The sequence below is a fragment of the Pezoporus occidentalis genome, unplaced genomic scaffold (assembly GCF_034315485.1).
Source record: "Pezoporus occidentalis ecotype Australia unplaced genomic scaffold, CSIRO_AGI_Poc_V1 ctg28, whole genome shotgun sequence".
In the NCBI taxonomy this organism is placed as follows: domain Eukaryota; kingdom Metazoa; phylum Chordata; class Aves; order Psittaciformes; family Psittacidae; genus Pezoporus; species Pezoporus occidentalis.
Genome location: NW_026914718.1, coordinates 6187397 through 6202770, shown reverse-complemented (window position 1 = coordinate 6202770; position 15374 = coordinate 6187397). Strand labels below are relative to the sequence as shown.

The 15374-nt window shown below is 41.0% G+C and overlaps 1 protein-coding gene across 5 annotated transcripts in view; it reads left to right on the top strand.

Annotated features, from left to right (window-relative positions):
- POU6F2 (POU class 6 homeobox 2) overlaps nucleotides 1-15374 on the top strand; it is a 304700-nt gene that overhangs the window by 16244 nt on the left and 273082 nt on the right. The gene's annotated exons all lie outside the window — the stretch shown is intronic.

Below are 15374 nucleotides of genomic sequence, written 5' to 3'. Positions count from 1 at the left end.
ATGTTTGCGCTATATGTTCATCTGAAATCTTATGTTGGAATCATTTAAAAACTAGGTAAGGGCAAAGGAGGGGGTGCTGCTGCATTTTAGCCAAGGGCATCCACCTTGTCACGACTGACCCGCTGCTGAGTCTTAGGTCTTAAAATGGTGCAGGAATAGACTTAAGTAGCTAGAGCATGTCCCGGGAAGTTAAGAATAAAAATAAGGAACTGATAAGAGAACTTATTTGCCCAATCTTTATGAAACATTGGTCACTTTGCTTGATGTTGTGTATTCAGCTTGGTGGATTTGTTTCCTAGCTGAAATGAGTGATTAATGAACCTTTTGATTGGCCTCAAATGTGAGGCAAAATGAGTGGAATTTTTTGCAGGTTTCTTCAAAGTTGAAAGGCAGTAAAAGCAGTTTAAGCATTAATGGTTATAGAATTGTTGAGTCTTAATTTTGCAGGGGAGGGTTTGCACTAGATGCATGAGGAATGCTGGAGGAAATTAGGAAGTTGAATTTATCTTTGTTACACTGGGAAAAGCTAATAGCATGTGTTGTGTAGGCAATCTGAGCAGCTGCACGCTTGCAAACAGTTGTTGATCAGGAAGTATTTGGGAAACCATTGTTAAAGGATGATAATTTGGGAGACCTCATAGCAGCCTTCCACAATCTGAAGGGGGGCTATAGGGATGCTGGGGAGGGACTTTTCATTAGGGACTGTAGTGACAGGACAAGGGGTAACAGGTTAAAACTTAAACAGGGGAAGTTTAGATTGGATGTAAGGAGGAAATTCTTTACTGTTAGGGTGGTGAGGCACTGGAATGGGTTGCCCAGGGAGGTTGTGAATGCTCCATCCCTGGCAGTGTTTGAGGCCAGGCTGGACGAAGCCTTGGGTGACATGGTTTAGTGTGAGGTGTCCCTGCCCATGGCAGGGGGGTTGGAACTAGGTGATCTTAAGGTCCTTTCCAACCCTAACTATTCTATGATTCTGATTCATTTGAGTTACTTCCTAGGTCAGAATTATGAAACATAGATTGGAGAGAGGCATGATAAAAATGTAGCCTGTTCTCCACTACATAGTTTCAGCTTGGAAAAAGTGCTTGGCTTCTCTTTCTGGTTTTGGTAGTGTCTGACTTTGCCATGGATTACTGTTTAAAGGCTGGGGGGAGCACACACAAACCAAAACAGGAAACTAAGCCACAAAAAAAAGTTTCAAGACTGAATTTTTTGGGGGGCTTTTTTTTTTTTTTAATAGGTGGAAATCCCTTTCTTCAAAGGAGAAAGATGTACCAGAGGTGAAAATGTAGAACATTAATGGAGGGCTTTGAAAGCTGTTTTTAAAAAGAACAAAGAAATAATTATTCTGCCATTGCATACAAGGGTATGGGTTTCATCCCTATGTTTTTTAATATTGGATTCTTTTTCCCGACAGTCTGATGAAGGTATTGACATTTAAGCAGCAAAGATGAGAAAGCAAAGGCTTACAGGTGCATCTTCATACCTCAGCTCTCATACCACCACTTGCAAAGTTGCTGTTAAGCTAAACCAGAGCAACAATCAGGCAAAAACTGAATTACTTTGAGAATCTGTCCTTTGCTGTGCTGCATCAAGCATTGTGTTACAGTATTACGAACAGTCTTTCTTCCCAACAGAAAGCGTTTGGCTTACTACAATTAGCATTCACTACGACTGCTTTTTTGCTCTCTACTTGTAAAGGACTTCTACTTCAAAGGGCTTTTATTCTTGGATAATATTATGTCAGTGCATCTGCAGCTTTCTTAAAGAATCTCTCTTTAGTGTACTTATATATTCTGAAGTGTTTTACAAATGCAACATTCTCCTGCTTCTGAGCCCTTCAGCTACCTGTAAGATGAAATGGAAAATTATGTGGTTGAGTCTAGTGATTTTACATGATCATGTGTATAGGGAAGTAGAGAATGTGTTACCAGTGGAATTTAAAGGAACGCACCAATTCCAATGTAGAGATTGGGCAGGATATCAGCAGTGCTCTATGGGATGTTTCCATTGCCTTCTGATAGGCCAGAAGGGGGGGGGGAAAGGAACTCTCTAGTTGCACTTGTGCCGGCTGTGTTGTACCATGTTTATCATTTAGAGAATACATCACAGATGTTAATGTGTGCTTAGGCACATGGGGTAATATTTGGGTTTGAAACACCTATTTTCCTCCTTACCTTTGTGTTTCCAGCAGGTGCTTTTTACAGTCTAGGAGATTCTTCTGTCAGGTTCTTTGCCAGTATTGCAGCTCCACTTTGGGTGGGTAACAGCATCAGTAGATGGAGATCAGGTGTACTGGGCTCACTGCATATTTCTTCTTTCTGTAGTTCACAGTAGGCATTCATTAATTTTGAAGTTGCTGGTTCCTAGCAAAATCTGATAAAATAGCCCACTCTGTTCTGGAACCAAAGGAAAAAGATGCAGAGTATAGAATGGCATGCAAATTTATTCCTTTTGACTTTATTACAGAACCTTGTTCAAAACTCATGGTGTACATATGGACACATTCTGATATTGTTGCAAATGTGCTGTTATCAGTATTGCTAACAGACCTCCATCATGAACACCGTCAGATCAAATGTAAATACTAACTAAGGCCTAATCTAAAAATATGAGCTTGTGGCAAGATTCGATGTTCTTTAGACATGTCCCAAGAGAATAAATTAATCATTGTTTTAGCAGAGTTCTGCCTCTGTAATTGAGAAAATAACTTTGTTAAAGAGGAATAGTTTTGTTTACCTGAGCCTTCCAATGTTCCGAAGCTCTCCTGTTCTTACCTTTGGGGAAATAACATGTGGTATCTTAACAAGTATGAACGGACTGCAGAGAAGCAATAGCAGAAAACACTACCTTCCTGAATAAAGAATGCCACTTTTATAAATAAAACACGGTGTTTATCCAACGACTGTACTGTCAACCTATGAACTCTATTAAGCTTGATTAAAAAAGTCTGTGGAAAAAAGGGTGAAAATCCTGGCTTCAATGGAGTCAGCAGGGATTTAATCATTAACCACCTAGAGGATGTGTGGTAGGTAGAGGTGTAGAATGTCTATGCTGGGGACAGAACAGTTCCGAATCTGTTTTTAAGCATCTTGGTGAACAGAAATTATGGAGAAATTTCTGTCTTCCAAAAGCTATGTACTAATAGCTGATGTACCATGAAGAAAAACCTGCTCCAAGACCTGAAGGTATATTAATTCTCAGTGGTCTAAAGAATCCCATCTTCCAAGGATGAATCTGTACACTGCTCCATTTTGCTCCGTGGCAGTACCTACATTTTAATGTAACCATTCACTGATTGAGCAGTGGCAAAACATTGTTTGTCTTATTCAGCCTATGAAAACTAAGAAGTATTCATATAAGATGCTGGCTAAAATGTATTCATATAAGCCTCTAGACACACACGGATTTCAGGATGCTTGCAGTCCTTGCTGAACACAATTGGAGCTTAATGTGGTGATTCAGTTCCTCTGAAGAGAAAGATACTTATTTTTCAAGATCTGAGAAGGGGAAAAAATCAAAACGTGCTTAAATCTGAAGTTAGTAATTTTTGTCTGATGAAAAGATCGTTGCTGCACAAATGAGAATTGGCACTTATCCCAACTTTTAGGAATTAGTGTAGAGTTAATTTACCTGGAAGGATTTGAAATGGTTGCAACTATTTCCTGAATTTAAATCATTACAATTATCTCATAAATGAGAGACTTAATTTCAAAATTCAAAGATTTGGAGACCCAATAGAAAACTGCAATGTGTTTCTGGTAACTGGAGGGATGTTGCACTTTGTACAATTATATATTTTAATGGAAGAATTGCCTGGCACACCTCCAACTACATAATTTAGGGAAACTGTTGAAGAATTTTCAATTTTCCAGTTGTACTTGCATGTTTTATGAATCTTGTAATTGTCAGTCAGTAACTTTCCTCCTCCAACCTATAATTACGGTTAGACTTCTTAAAATGTGTGTCTGTGTCTTCTGATGGTTAATTTCTCATATGGCATTTATCTGCTTTGATTTAGGCATCTTAAAAATTATATATCAGTGTCAGAGCCAGTTACTCGAAAGAAAACAGGAATTAGAAACACAGACTAGAACCACAGAACGGTTTGGGTTAGAAGGGACCTTGGAGATCATCCAGTTCCAACCCCCTGCCGTGGGCAGGGATGCTTTCTAGTAGACCAGATTGCTCCAAGCCCTATCCAACATGTCAAAGTTGTGCATGTGTAAGTGACCCCATGTGGAAGCATGCCTCTGACCCAGGTACTGCAGGAGCAGGTGGTGTTTCTGTTGTGGAGCAAGATGCTTTGCCATCTTCTTCCTCCCTTCATTCACACTGGTGCTATGTTTTGGTGTAGGCTTATCCTCTCTGTCTTCTTAGGACGTAATGGGAATTTTCAACAACAAAAAGCATGGCTGTTACAGATCTGTTTTGCATGTTGTTTCTAATTGTCCTCCTGCAAGCAAAAATTTGAGGTCCAGCTTGCATCTGGTAGGAAGCAGCTGAGTTGTAACTGAGAATTGGTGGGTCTAGTTTTTCAAGATGAAGTTAACTCCTGGGCAGAAGAGCCATCTCATAAATTGACTACCTGTATGCATCACTTTGATGGGCTAGTTGGGAGATCCCAGTCCAGGTAGGCATTGTAGTTATCCTTTCATATGAGACAGTTAAATTCCATGCCTTTCGTAGTGAGGGGATGTGGTTTGAGCCTGGTATTTGCAGGTTTTTGAAGTAAATACATGCATGTTTAACTGTTAGGTGATGGTGAACACTATTTCTCAGTGATTTTTTTTTTTTTTAATAGTATTAACCCTGCATAGTTGGTTCCTAAAGAGCTTGAAACCTTAGCAAAACCCTATGCAACCAAGAGGTTCAGTACATGTCTGTTGCCCACATGTTATGTTATAGGCCTAAAAGGTGGTTGCTGTGAAGATGAACCCAAAAACCAAGAGACTCCCTCTGCCCTAAGCCCAAGCAACTCAGTGCAATATAAGAGGAAATGCTGACATATGAAACCCCTCTTACTGTGAGGCAGCATTAATTGAAACCTCAGATGTCAGTATGACACAATTACCAAACATATTGCCATATGACAAGCTGTGCTGTCAAGTGACAGACTCATCCGTAGGGAACTCCCTCCCCAAAAGTCCTTAACTTCATGGGGATGGATAAATATATTTTTTGTCTCCTGTCTCATGTCAGGAACCTCTTGAAGTGTGGATGGCAGCTTGACAATGTGTTTCTTGCGGATGAGTCTTTTTGTCTCTTATTTAGAGAAGAAAAAAGCAAACTTTGGGTGTGTTTTTCCCCTAACTAATTTTGTGAACTGGCGACCTGCAGAGCACTGTGCAGCGGGAGGCTGGGGTGATGCCCTGAGTCAGCCTCAGGGGCTGGAGTATTTGGGGTCCCAGAGTGCAGGAGCAAACCTAGGGACAGTGTCAGGGGATAGGAAGGGGGTTTCTTGGGTGTACTTTGCAAAGCTCTTGGGAAGTGGATCCTGGAGGTACTGTTGGAGGAAGTGAAATGAGGTTTCCTGGATTATTGTGGAAGAAAAGGAAGGATAGGAGTGAGTGCTGCAGGATGGCAGAGGTCCACCAGCCCTTGCTGTAGCTATGTGGCTGCTGTAGGAGGCCTGTATAGTGCCAGGCTGGCACCCTTAGTGCCTGTCACAGCCAGCTCTGGTGCTGCCAGGGTGCTTATGCTGGGAATGCATATCCATGCTGGTGGGCTCCTTGCTGTGACCCCTTACTGTTCCACGTATCATCTCTTCTACTGTGATTGTGTTAAACAAAAAGAAAAGCCCTCTTCTACCTATTCTGTTGCTTGCTTTCACTAGGCTGCTCTCAAGGAGAGCAAAGTGTCCAACTTCTGTAGTTCTTGCTAATACCGTGTCTGAGGCCAAACTGAAACATGATGATGCACATTGGAGAGCTCACTCTTTATTGATCGCTAGCTTGTGTTTTTGTCTGGATATGAACTGGGAGTTGTTTATCTGTTTGGGTGTGAAGAATTACAAAGTCATGCTTGTAGGCACAGCACAAATAATGATGCTGTAACTGCAAACTGAAGATCTGCAGTGGGGTTAATAGCGCTATTGCTACGGAGTGGTGTGTACACAGCCCATGGCATGGGTCTAGGGAACTCCATCCTGGTTGATGTACTGAACTGGTGTCTATGCAACTTATGGTCAATCGTTTGTGTGTGTTGTACAGCACTTGGATAGCTATCTAAATCTCATGTCAATAAAGGGGAGAAGCAGCTTTATTTTTGTTCTCTGCTCCATTTCCTATTTCTTAACATATTAAAATATAAATGTGGATTCACTGAATCCCAATAATATTCTGACTGTTGCATGCTATTAATATCCAAATATGCTTTTCTCCTGGGATTTTTCTATGCTAACTGAAAAGGACAGTGGCATAAATTGGGCCTTCTCTCTAATTCCCCTTGAACTGTTTCTTTCCATCCTTTCTCACACTACTGCAAGTAAGTTCAAGCTAAGTCACTTATCTCCATAAACTGGTGGTGGGATAAAGCAGCAGAACAGTGTGGCATCTCCAGTAAGTGGCTTCAAATCACACTTTACATCATGAACACCATTAAAGAGCTGCACCATAATAAACTTAGGGATACTGTAGAAAGTCTTTATTAATGTGGCACTCGAACAACTGAAAGCTGTTAAGGTCTTTATAACATGGCAGAAAAAGCATCCTGTGCAGTGGCATATTAAGTGGGACTGGTGTCTGAAGTACTCTGCCATTATGCACCAGTTCAAAGGGAGAGGGTTTATTTGAAAGATGACGGTCCCCGTAAGCTGGGCTGGAGCACAGATGCCTGCAGATAGTGCAGGCTGGGTTCAGGTGAAATGATTAAAGGAGAATGCTCAAAATTTATTTCCTGGTGAACTTTTTCTCCCCATGCATGCTAATTAAACTGATTACTGAGAGAAAAAATGTCTTTAACACCACTTCCATCCCACCCTGACAAAAAAAAAAGTCAGGATCTTTTGTGTCACATCTGTAGAGCAAAATGTTCCTAAGTGCACTGAGTGCTGATCCTGCTTGTGCCACGTGGTCTCCCCACCGTATCTGCCCCGTTTCAGAGAAAGATTTGGGATGGTTCTCCATCTTTGTTTGCAGCAGAAAAGACTCAAGGTGAGAGAAAGAACAAATCCTGTAAGGCAATTCTGTCACTCACCTCATCTTCATAATCTCTCTTTAGCTTCCTCTGCCTTCTAACCCTGGTATTGATTGTGTCATAGGCTACAGCAGACCAAGGCAGGGGGCTGAAAACCTTTCCGAACAGCAGTTGCCAGTCTGCCTGTTGCAACTTGAAGAAGAAAAGCATGCTGTGAAAACAATCAGTGCATTTGCTTTAGATCTAAGTGATTCCAACTAGGTCGATGCTTCATGCTGATGTGTTGAAAACATTTAAAAAATTTCTCAGAGTTTGATTTCAACTAAAACATTTCAGCATGTGTCTGGGTCTCTGAAGTTGTTATTTCTCACTAATGTAGCAGACAACTGTTTTTTTTCCACCCTAACACAAAGCGGTAGGAAAACTGGGCCTATTGTCTAGATAGGTTTGTTTGGAATGTCCTTATGGAGGAGGGAGGTTTGGGTTTTTTAGAAGCTGAGGCTCTAGCAAATTGGCTTTAAAGGAGTAGTAGTTTATTCCACGAAGGGGAAAAGAGGTAATCAGAGTTTTACGGAGTGTGAATGAGAGTGTAGCTTTACTAAAACTGCTGTTGTTCCTTGTATTTGACTTTTCATTCAAAAGCAGGCTAGATCATTCATAAATACATGAAGGCTATTCTGCTTTCTTTAAAGCATGTGATGCTTTTTTGTAATGTGTTTGTACTCAACATAATTGGCCTGATTCTGTCTTGGTTCGGGATCACAGACCAAATGCAGCATTGTGAAAGGAAGCCATCCTCATCCAAATTACCATTTATTCAGTTTCCAGGGGTGGCAGGAACCCAGGACAGCTTTTTTCCATGGCAGGTGGTAGCACAATTGATTTCTGAGCTGCTTGGAAAAGACCACAGTGAAACAAAATTTGCTCCTCTTCCTATTTGGCTTGGTTGGCACAAGCTCTGCAGCCACTAGAGTCTATAGGAAGCTAAACTGGGCAAATCCCACAGCATTGCTGTCCTAGTTGGGAGCTGGCTGTTCAGTGGTCTCCATGGGAGCTGGTTGGTAGGACCTTATCTCTGATTCTGCCCCACTGCCCTTTGGTGTGTACTCCTTTAGTTTCATGTGCCTTTCTCAATTACAAGTGCTTATCTGAGCCTGTTGTTCTCTTCAGGGTACCTTTTTAATTATACACCATATAAATATATATTAAATATATGTTGGAATTTCTCTTCCCCCAAGGAAGTGAAGTCACTTATGTGTTGTTGCCATCTTTGCTGCTTGCTTCAAATAACACAAAGAACATTCTTATGCGGTTCCAACAGGAAATAGCAAACAAATACTTGCCTTGAGGTATTTCATTGAGTTTCAGGATACCAGCAGATAGAGATGTTCCAGGAAGAAAAATAAAATTTGTTGGAAGAAAATAATAATAATAAAGAAAAACCTTTAAAAGCTATATTTATCTGTGGAGAGGAATTTCCCTCCTCCCTGAACTAAGCCTTCGCAAATGCATTGTATGGTATATGTGGCACTAATGGATTTCATACTTTAGCATTTATTTCATCAAAAATCATGCAGTGAACAATAGTTGTCATTTAAGCAGCTGTAGTTTGCAGCTGTGTAAGTCCTAGACATTAAAGCTAGATAAGCCACTGCAGAGAGGTATGGGAGAAATTCTGTAGTCTCAGTAGCATTATTTAATTGATTTTTAAAATGAGCTCCATGGGGATGCTGCAGAAGTGCAAGTTATAATCTAAATATGCTATTAGGAGTCCTGCTTATAACGAATGTATATATTTAATTTGCTTACTCAAGGCAGTACCTTAGGTACTTGATTCCTCTCTTCATTTTTTTTTTTCCCCCAAAGCAGTAAGTAGAGTCTAGATAAGGAGAAACTTCAACATCATTTAAGAAGCTTATGCCTTAGCTAGATCAAACTCTTCTGCCATGAGCTAGTGTGGCTGTTGAGTAATGATGCAAACTTTCATTCAAAAAAATAGGCTCTCCTCCTATGGGAGAACTGGGAATGGTACCCCTGGATTCGACAGGGCTATATATGTGAAAGCATGGAAGACAGAAGGGTTGTTTCATTGATGAGTCCTCAGTCGTCCAAATGAATTAGCTTCTACTACTGTGGATTTATATTTTTAAGTTGTGGTTGTTCAGACCACATTGGAATTGGCTGGGAATTTGTTCCAGGGTCTGTTTGCAAATGTAAGGCCTGTTTAAACAGAAGCTATTGATGCTGAAGTGCTCAGTTCCTCCCCTGAATTCGCAGGACATGAATTAGTATGTGCTTGCGTTAGTCTCTTTGGCGGACTACTGAGGAAATAGTTAAGGGTGACTTTAGAATCACTTTATGTGTTCTGCTGTCCTTCTGCCTCTTATGAAGACTTCAAACCTCTTCCAGTGTAACCTTTCCATCTTCCATGAATTGTAAACAAAAGCATGTTTCAGAATCGCTACCCCAAAAGGAATTCAAGCCGAAATCCTGGTGCTTCCCACACGCATGCTGACCTTCACTCTACTTTTCTCGATGCATTTTTTTAAGCCTAGGGTTTACACAGCATTAGCCATAATTGGAATTGACACTGGAAAACCACAGAAGGCAATTCACTTAATCTGAGTTTGTTGTGAAACTGAAAACGGAGTTCTGCTTGAATTCTCTGTAGATTTCCTGGCAGGAAGCATCTTGGCATTTTCAGGTGAAATTTGTTCAGAAGGACCTTAAATAAAGGGTCTTGCTTTGATCTGTCTCTTACAGAAGTCAGTGAAAGAGACTCCATTGATTATAATGAACACTAGGAAGCTGCCCCATTCAGAGCTACATGTAACTTCCACTTCTGGACAATTGCTTTTCCTCAATAGCAGTCCAAGGAGAGATTGATGTAACTACACAGGGAAGAAAGACAGTGGTGAGTAAGAGGGAGCTCATACCAAAGAGCAGTGGAACAAGGAGGGAGTAGAACATGACTCCTATGCTTTTTTACCACTCATGTGCTGAACTGGTGGGTGCAAATAAGTCAGCAGTGTACCGAATTAGAAGAAAGAAATAAAGGGAGACCAGACTTGTTAGGTACAGAATGAAGAGCCCTACAGCCAATTGTGTAATATTTTTAACTTTGCCTTCAAATGCTGTTTGCGCTCAGGTGCTTTTACTGCTATAAATAACGTATATCAATATATCTAGGGGGAGAGAAGCTTGCATAACACCATCCAACAACTACATCTAGCCTGTTGCTTTCTTTGAATTGTCTCCTTTGTGTGATGGCAATAGTTTAAGTTGCCTCAAATCTTTTATGAACCAAGGTCACACTACCAATGCCACATATCTGTTAAGTCTTAAGCAGTTTCATCAGGCTTCTCTAGCTAGATCGGCAGGCAGACCATATGCCTGTGTCCATTTCTCTGTTACGGAAATCCCACAGTGCAGCCCTGAGTGATAACTGAACCAGATGATTACTAAACATGGCAATGAGAATGGTACCTAATATTTCAGGTTTGGCTCTACCATCTTTCAAAATACTCAGGTTGCTTGCTGCTGTAACAAGGGCTGGTACCCCAGAGCCAAGGACACTCCACCCAAGATGGCAGCCACCATAGCAAAGAAAACCCAGGCTGAAATGTGCATGGGGCTTCTGGTATCTCTACATAAAAAAAAAAAAGGAAAAACACAACTGGCCAAGAGATTGTTCCTATTGTGATTGTGGGGATAAGGGCAGCAATGGGGGAAAGGCATTAGCAGAGATGTCTTATGCATGCGTGTCCCCTTCAGGCAGCATTTGATAAAGCTCTGATTTAGGCATTTGACAGCAAAACTCTCTCTAAAGCACAAATCCACTTTTCCCCTGGACTTTAAGACATACACTGAGCCCTCTAATTCCAGGCTATCAAGGGAAGCTGCTAGTGCATGGTCAAAATTTTGTATGTCCGCAGTACGCTAGAGACTAGAGTCAATGCAAAACTCCCTTAGCAGGATTAGCAGCTGCATTCTACTTCTCTCTCCTCTCAACCCCCAAAATTGTCTCTGATTTTCTTTTTCCACCTGGCCTACCAAGCTCAGGGTTTCTTTCTCTGAAACATATATTTCTTCTCTGGGAAAAGTTGATATAAAGGGGGAAAATAATTTTCTTTATCCTTTAATCCTTTATTCTCTTTGCTTTTAGAAGTTTATTTACTTCCTACAGTTGGCCATCTTGAGCTTCTGCTTCTCTGCTGTGTCAAGACTTGCTTAAGCTTCAAGGTTTTTTAGGCTTGACCAAGCACTGACAGCACTATCACATGAGCTAATGCTGGAGTCTGCCAGTTTGATGGATTAAGTAAACTTATTGAAATCTTTTTTCTTTAATACTAAAAGATGCCAAGGGCTGTTTTCTATTCTTGTGCTTTGTGTGAAACACCCACTGACATTAATGGGAGTCCCATGTGTGGAATTAGAGTAGAACATGGCCCTTAATATTTAAAAGACTTGTCAACCTTGCACATGATGTAATCTTGAAGTGTGTTGTGATGCTGCTTTGCTCTGTAGAGGCTGTTCTCCCTGCACATTCCCTGCCTTTTAAAGACACTTCTTGCATGAACTGCATGGCTGCTAGCAACAGAACTACTTTTTCCCGTTCTGAAAGTATTTAAAAATATACTATTCCCTTTTTGTTCTGTCTGCCTGCTTTCCTTGGTCAATAGAGTACACTTGAGCTGTTTCAGTCTGGTTTATCAAAAGTCTTGTTTTGTTCATGCTGCCACTCCATGGAGGAAGAGGAGAGAGAAAGATTAACAGTGAAGTCATTTCCAATAGCCTTTACATCCCTTTTAGTATGGATGTTCATCCTCCTTTGAACAAAATGCCTAATCTTTCCCACTCTTCTTAATTTGATTCTCTGCTTGTTCTCAAGTTGTACCTTGCTCCAATACAGTGGTGGTATTCTAGGTAGCTAAGGAAAGTTAAATTGTTAAAAAGAACAAGGTTTCCACTGGTCCCATTCCTGTTTCAAGCACATCCTGCTTATCTGGTTGGAATTAGGGCTGCTGCTCAGTAGGGTTACCAAATTGTCATGGATGGCCTTAGTAGAGCAAAACTTTCTCCCTAGGGAGCCAGCTGCAAAGCTGGGGTCTGTTTTCTTAGAAGGAAATACTTTCTCTACCTAGTTCCCTGCTCTTCCTTTGTCATAGCTCTTGAAATGCTTCATCTCTACCTGGGAATGACTGCTTGAAGGTCTTGGGTGGCTTTTGGGTAGAAGGGGTAGAGCTAGTGACATAACTGCAAACACTGTGTGAAGATTTTTGGTTATAATACTAGAAGGTTGGGTAAAAAACAAATGGAAGTAGGGAAAGAAGGCCCTAAGTAACTCTTGCTGTGTTTTGAAGATAATTTTGACAGTGGATAGAACAAGATGATGATGGTTACTTCCAGTCTCAAATAGCTCTTATTATCCCATTTGTTTACCATCTAAGCTTTTCAGAAATGTGGCTAGTGAGTTTGCTCATTGGGCTGTGTTGTGGAGGTTCTGATAATATTTTTATTAAAATAACAATGTTACTTGTGAAGTCTTAAGAATGCTGCCTAAATCTGCATACAGGGTACAGTAAACCTGCTCCTACTGATGTCAGTGACCTGGATCAGGTCCTACTTGTTCATTTGCATTAATCAAGCCCCAACAGTCTGCTGTAGTTAATGTGAACACCACTGTGTTAAAGTGGTGGGACCCGCTCTGCAACCTGTAGTTCCCAGGGATTTTTAAAGGTGTGTTTCCAGATGACTTGCATGCTATGCAATTGCTTAAATTTCTGTTAGAGTTAAACCAGATCACTTGTGAAAGCAACAGAGAGATGGGTCAAATGCAGTTATCTAAAAGTAGCCTAGACATATGTTAGAAAACATATATGGGCTTCAGGAAGTAGTACATGCTCTTGGTATGTTTACTGGGTTAGCCAGACCTGAGAGTGACTACAGAAGGTGATTGATATAAGCAAGTGATAGTAGCAGTTAATAGTGCAGAATTTCCAGAAACTGATAGAAACCCTGAAGATTCCTTCCCAGACTCTGCACCTTACAGTTATTCTTTAAAACTTAGAGAAATGGCTACAGAGTTTCATGGTGACAGTGGCATTGCACTGAAGAGATGTTTGAACTCAACCCCTTCAGTAATTTTGTTGGGTTTTCTTTATTATGAATGAAAGAGTGGAAGGCTCACAAGGCTGTCAAAGGTAGATGTTGTCCTGCAGGTTCCAAGGTGTCAATTTGTAAAATGTCTAATGGAAGTACATGGAAACAACATTCCTCCATTCTTACAGTTTCACTATGCTTGCAGCTGAAATTACTTCATTTCAAGGCAGGATGTCATTCCAGGTCCTTTGTTTTCCTCTGCTGTTCCTCCTGTGCCCTCCCAACTCACCCTCTCTATATGGGGTTTATTTTCCCTATCTGTCTCCCTTTTTGGTACCCCATCCAGCATTTTAGATTAGAGGAGAAAAAAAAGCTAAAACTCCTCAGAATAAGAGTGCTTGAGGTTGGTGGGGGACTTCTGGAGGTCACCAAGTCCATACCTCCTGCTCAAGCAGGAATACCTAAAGCAGTTAAAAATGTTGGTCTTTGAAGGTGTATGTGTCCTTTAGTGTTAAAGCAGTTTAGGCAGTATCTCTAATCAGAGATCCATACTGTTTAATGTCTGATTTTCCTAATGCAGATGAGCAGCAGATAGGGAGTCTCAAAGGGGTGAGTACAGACAACCATGATTTGTCTTGGCTCTACTAATGCAAATGCTTCCTGCTAGGCCGTGTCCTACAGTTGGGATTAGCCTTCGCTGTACATTATTCAAGGAGAAGACACAGATATTCTGAATCCACCTCTGGTGGTCTGGTTTGTTAGAGTGCACAGTGTCAAAAGCAAAAATGGGTAAATAAAAGGTGTTAAATCTTTTTTTGCAAAGAGTTACAGTTCTGTCAATTTCAAGTCTACATCATGTCTGAATAGGACAAAAGTAAAGGGGATGAAAAATTGAAAACAAAACACCACCAAACAAAATGTACAAATTGTTCATCCCTTTCCTGATGCAAACAGCTCTTGCCCAGTAGCAACAAGCCTACCTTGGGTAGGTAGACAAGGAGCTGTTAACTGTTGTTTCTTCTTTCAGATATGGGGAAGTATGTAATCATGCATGTTCTCTTAATCTGTGATACTGGAAAAACTGAAGAAAGAATAGGAATAGGAAGCTGGGTTGTTTTTCTAAGCAAACAGTCCTACCTGCATTCCAGGAAAATCATGTCACTGAACAAAAAAAACCCCAAACTCTGTATGAACAGCAGAGGAAACCAAACACAAAGAGGTGCTGGCTGTCAAGGTTAGAGAATGATCTGAAGAAATGCTTGCAGACCAAACCAGGTGATTCATTCTGTTCTGGGTCAGTCAGTCACAGCTGGAAAACTGGACATGGCTCTGAACGACCACTTCCAGGGGGGACTATCCTCAGAAATGTGGTGCGAGATACATCCTGGTATAGAAAGAATGAAGTTAATTCTACATGGGCATAGAGCCTGGAATACAACTGTTACACCCTGCTGGTGTGGCAGATTGTGAATTCCTACCTTAGCAAGGTATGCTCCTCTTTAGCAGGTGAGACACAAGTGTGCTGCTTTGCAAGTAGTATTATGCCTTTTCCGTATTGTTTTTGTTTCTGATTTGTGATGCTGCAGGAAGATTGAATGCTTCCATATGCTGGTTGCAATGAAGGTATCCTTTCCCAAAAATCTATGGTAAAAGAAGATTGTGTCATATTTATGAGATATCTCAATTTCTAGATATCTGTGATAACTGAGAGCATGTATAGATATTACTGTATCTGCAGGGACCTGAGCTCCCATTTCAGTCATGGGCTGACTGTGTCTTTGTGACTTCCAGGTGTGTTTCCATGTGCTCAGGATAAGAGGGAAGGACTAGTCTGGCATTGGTTTCTGGTGTGGTTTTCACCTAGTCAGTTACATCAGAATTTGAGACTAGAGTAGGTAAAGCATTGAGCTGTAAAATGATGACCCTGCCTCCTTGTGGTACCCCAGGTTGTGTGCGCATGTGTATGCGCGTGTGTGGATCTTATTTCTGTTCCCTGTCATAGCTTGAGAAGCTTTTGTGGAGCTTCATTATCTGAAATATGTGAAGTGTTTTGCAGTACTCCACTGAAAAGGTTTAAAATACATAGGACTGAGGAGAATCTGCAGTGGGTACCCAAGGATCCTTTAACATGGATC